We start from the raw sequence: 5,189 nt of genomic DNA, 5'->3' as shown, positions 1-5,189 counted from the left end.
CAAAGGAGTCAAGGACAGGAAAGGCGAGCAAAGACAGGGGCCCTGTTCCAGACTGAAGGGGATGCAGACGACCTGGCAACCAAGATTCTGCATGGATTCTTGTGCTAAGAAAGATTGATGAGACATTTGGCAGAACTTGACTGAGGTTTGAGGATTTAGGTGGTAATGGTGTATCAAGTTAATTTTCCTGATTCTGTGCTTATCTTCCCATTGTGTGGGAGAATTTTCTGGTTTGTAGGAAATACACACTGAAGAATTCGGAGGTAATGGGGCATCAGGTCAGCAACTTATCTGGACATAGTAGGGCTCAGTGGTATAAAGTGTAGTTTTTTTTTCTTTCTTATTCTATTTCTACCTCTTCCAGAAGTTTGGAATGTTCCAAAATTCAAAAGAACACAAAGAGAAAGGAAAAAAAAAATATCGCCAGCTGGTTAAAACCACAGGTATTTAAAATTTAGTATATGTTAAGCAGAAATGATCGCTCTTCCAACTGCTCCTTTCCTGATTCTCAATTCTGACCAATGTATTTTTTACATAAACTCTTACTAAAGCCAGAGCCTTGGGATCATTCTTAACCTCTCCCCTCTCTTGCTCCCATAGCTGAGCCTTTTCTCTTCCGCCTCAGAAATATCTCCCAGTTGTAATTCATCTTCACCACCTTCATTGCCACCATCTTGGCCTTTTTCTTGGTCTCTCACATCACCAACCAGCCTTCCTGCATCTGGCCTGTCTCCTCTACAGGCCTGCTGGCAATTCTCTTAGTAAAAGTGAATCTTCACATCATCCTTCTGCTTAGAGTGAGCCTCTGGCTCACCAGGGTGCTTGGGATAAAGTCTAGTGTCAGTTGAGTAGTTTTCCAAGCCCTCCTCCCTCCTAACCAACCCCTAGTCATCTTACCTCCTGCCCCTCCTGAAACAGTACAGCCAGCTGCCCAGACTTCTCAACCCCCTCCCCCAATTTCCTGTTTCTGTGCCTTTTGTCCCCACTGCCTAAAACATCTTTAAAGTAGGGGACATAAATTGGAAGCCCCACACACTAAATCTGGCCTCCAGAATATTTTGTCTGGCCAAGACAGAGGTTTCTAGAAGGGTGTGTATGTATCCTTCAAGGGGAGCCTTCCCTGCAGCTCATCATGGACCCCTCCACATCTGGCAACTTCACACATTCATTTCCGTTGGATCTTTCAACACCCATCTCTCTTGAAGCCTTTTGTGACTTTTCCCTCATCAAGGCTCTATTCATAACCCTAAAATAGCACCTACCCCATTATCTTGAGGTCTCTGTTGCAGATTGCTCAACACTCTGAGCTTTCAGCAGGAACTGTGGCACCAACCTAAATTCTACCGAAGGAACTGCAGACAGACACTGGAAAGCACGGTCAGGAGTTCAGAACAGATTCGCTCCTTCCTTGGAATGTTTCCGAGCTTAAACAGTATAATCTGGAACACTCATTTTTCATATGATCCCAGGTCATCTGTCTTGTAGAGCCAAGTTCCAGAGGAAAATGACTTTCTTGAAAGTTTCTTTCATCTTCTCGGGAAAGTGGTGATCTTAAATGTTCGGACTTGACTGCATATTCTGTTTAATTATGCTTTTTGGTCGTTTGTGAAATAGAAGGTGAGCTTTTTCTAACTTTGGTGCTGGCTGATTCCATTTGTTTCAGTTCTGCAGGCTTTGGGACGGAGAGCAAGCAAATGAAGAAGTATTATCACTATATATGATTATCCCAATCCATCAGGGTAGCAAACATAGTTCTAGTACAATAATTAGAAAGCTTTTTGGGTGAGTAAACATCAAACTTTAGCTCAAATAGAAATGAGCAGAAGGATTCGCATGATTCTGCCAATATTGTATGAATGCGCTTTTTTGGTAATTAAAAAATTGTAATTATGTTCTTTCACCACACATCTTTAGAGGGTTTGACAAATTAAGAAGCACAACAAGTAGGCAAACAGAAATGAAGAAATGACAAAAGTACTCGCCAGGTGGATTCCTTGGTTGCATTCATAGTTCTGTTTGTTCCCATCAGAAATTAGAACTCATTAAAGCCAGTCACCACAGAGATGGCAAACAGATGCCGGACACATGTGGTTTCCTTCAAGAATGGTCTTCTATGGGGTGTTCTCCATGCTTTTGACGGTCCTCTCTGTCCAACTCTTGGATCCTTAGATTAAAGCTGGCTCCTTGACTCCTTGATGTAGTGGGAAAGAGGGAGACGGGTTAAAAGAGGAAGGGGTGTCTGACGATGTGGCTTTTGTACTAATTATGGAGTGGCACTCAATTCCTAAATCAGATGCCTTGTCTATCTACCAGGAAAGCAACACATTTTTTTTTTAATTTTTTTTAAAATTTATTTATTTGACAGACAGAGATCATAAGTAGGCAGAGAAGCAGACAGAGAGAGAGGAGGAAGCAGGCTCCCCGCTGAGCAGAGAGCCTGATACGGGGCTCGATTCCAGGACCCTGGGATCATGACCTGAGCTGAAGGCAGAGGCTTTAACCCACTGAGCCACCCAGGTGCCCCAAGCAACACATTTCTAAGGCAAATTCTGGTGACAGTCAAATCTAGCAAACTTTATTTCTTCATTTTACTGTTTTCTATGGGATACAGTTGGTAGAAGTAGAAAGTTTCAATTTCTCAGTGTGCCTTCAGCTCAGGTAGTAATTCCAGGGTCCTGGGATTGAGTCCCACATCAGGCTCCCTGCTCAGCGGGAAGCCTGCTTTTCCCTCTCTCACTCCCATTGCTTGTGTTCTCTCTCTTGCTGTGTCTCTCTCTGTCAAATAAACAAATAAAATCTTTTAAAAAAAAGTTTCAATTTCTCAAAATAAAAAAAAGAACTTTAAAAAATTCATGATATAATAAGGAACGGTATGGTAATAGGTAACTATGTATAAGGTGAGGCAATCTGTAAAGAACTTTTCATAATAAGTGGGTTCAGCTCAAAAAGGCTGAGCTCAAATAAATATAATAAGCCTTGTCTCTCCCCTTGGTTCTTTAAAATTCCCTGGGCTCTCTCTCTTTCTAAAATAAATAAATCTTTAGAGAAAAGGTAGGGGGCACCCGGGTGGTACAGTCAGCTGGGCTTCCAACTCTTGTTTTTGGCTCAAGTGGTGATCTCAGGGTGGTGAGATTGCGTCTATAGGGAAATCTGCTTAAGAGCCTCCCCCCCACCCCATGGAGAATGTGCAGTCTGTGTCTCTCAAATAAATAAATAAATCTTTAAAATCACTTGGCCATTTGTGATATATATTTAGATATATATTTTAGATATCTCTGCCTGGAAGCTATTGGGATTCCTTTAGCTGGGGAGCACGGGGGTAAATAGCACGCAGCTGAACAACCTGTCTTACTTCCTTTATGTTCTATAAGCTTGGGTTCTGAGAAGTTGTCATATGCAAGATACGCCATCAATCTAATACCTTTTCAAGGGGGGAAACTCTCATGATATATAATGTACATACTGATTGTATGATAAATTCGGGTTTTAGAAATTTTTTCAAGTGGTGCGGGGGAAGAGGGAGATGTGTATCTTAAAATTGGGGTAGAAAGGTGAGAACTTGAAGAGAATTTGTTCTTGCCAAGTTAGTTCACCTAAAAAAAAAAAAAGCATTTATTTTAAGGATACAGAAAGATCTCTAGATGCAGGGTGCAGGAAGCCCAGGAAGACCTCGTGAGAACCAGGCAGTCATCAGGAACCAGGAACTCCAGGGCGAGCATTGTCTTCTCTCTACATGTCTCTCCACTTCCTCTAATTGGAGGTTTTCCCACTTGACCCTCAACTTCTGCTCCCCCATAGTTTCAGCTTTGACTTTTCAGGGAGCCAAATTTGAACTCAGTTTGGCTGTTACCCGTTGCTCAGACTTATTCTTAAAGTTGGAAAAAAATTCCAATTACCAACTTCGGTAGGAGAAATCTGATTGGCTCAGCTGGGCTTAGGCATTTCCTCTCTGTCCCATCTGATTTGCCCATTGTTTGGGATGCCTAAATAAAATGTGAACACACAGACTCACTTCACCAGGGTACGGATGAAGCTGTGGTCTCTGAATATGGGGGGATGGGGCCGGAGATAGTACTTGTCATTGTATGAAAATCATGGATGTGCAGGGAATTTTTCGAATCTGTAGATATTGGAGTTAAATGAAAGGTGGTCATAAGAACCTTGGTGTATATGTGAAGATAACCAAAATAGGTTTACTGTTCACCTAACTTCTTCCTATTGTTTAAAGTTGAGAGGGTCTGTCCTCTAGGCTCTAAACTAGATTCTCTACCACCTAAAATATTAGGGATTTAAAGCTGCAGAACATTGGGTTTATGCAATACACAGTTTGTGTGACATCCTTCTTACTTAAGGTTTTAATCTAATGCAACACATACAGTGAAACAGGGACTTTCTTACATTGCTTGTGGGAGTGCCAAGTGTCAGAACCCTTTTAGAAGGCAGTTTGGACATGTGTATCAAGACCCCTAAGTGTCCATCACTTCATTTTGAATTTGATTTGAGGCTTATTTGAACTGGTTGCATAGCTGGTGCTCAGTGAAAGCTTGTTGAGAGATTAGCTTACATTTAATTTGCTTTTTACGTCATGTCCTTTCATGATTTTCTGTTGAACTTGCTTTACTGTGTATGGCAGATCAAGCTTATGTTTGAACGAATAGAACAACATTCGTGAAAGCAGGCTAAAATGTGTGCCCACAATTTGTACAATGGAACATAGACTGCATGAAAGTGGAGCTTTGTGTCTAAGTTGGCCTGTGAATACAGGTTTATAATGTGAGCTTTAGGATGTGATGACTGAGGGTAAACGTGGGGAAAGGGCACTGATGAGAGGTTGAGGTTTTATTATGTCCACTCTTGAGTGAAATTTCACCATCCCAGAATTTTCTTGGTCAGAATTTTCCATTTCATTGGCAGCCAAAACTCATCACCTTCCCCAACGTGCGAGAGGCCCATGTCTTTCCTTCAACACTAGCTCTTTGTCAGCAGTTGGAGAGAAGGCTGTGTAGGGTGATAGAGCCTTAAAGCTATAGGTTTGAGAACTCCTCCCCTTTTCCCATTCCCACTCCCATATATCTTATGGTATCTACTTAAACCAAGCTGTGCCTATGGAATTTTTCTTTGCAGAGTCATCCAGGAGTGAGATCACAGGTTGGTCCTTCCAGGGCTGGTACACCAGGAGATCTTTTCTC

The sequence above is a fragment of the Enhydra lutris genome, unplaced genomic scaffold, assembly GCF_002288905.1.
Source record: "Enhydra lutris kenyoni isolate GAN:26980312 unplaced genomic scaffold, ASM228890v2 scaffoldscaffold3, whole genome shotgun sequence".
Taxonomy (NCBI): domain Eukaryota; kingdom Metazoa; phylum Chordata; class Mammalia; order Carnivora; family Mustelidae; genus Enhydra; species Enhydra lutris.
The sequence above is the reverse complement of the archived record's forward strand: the minus strand, read 5'-3'. Positions refer to the sequence as shown.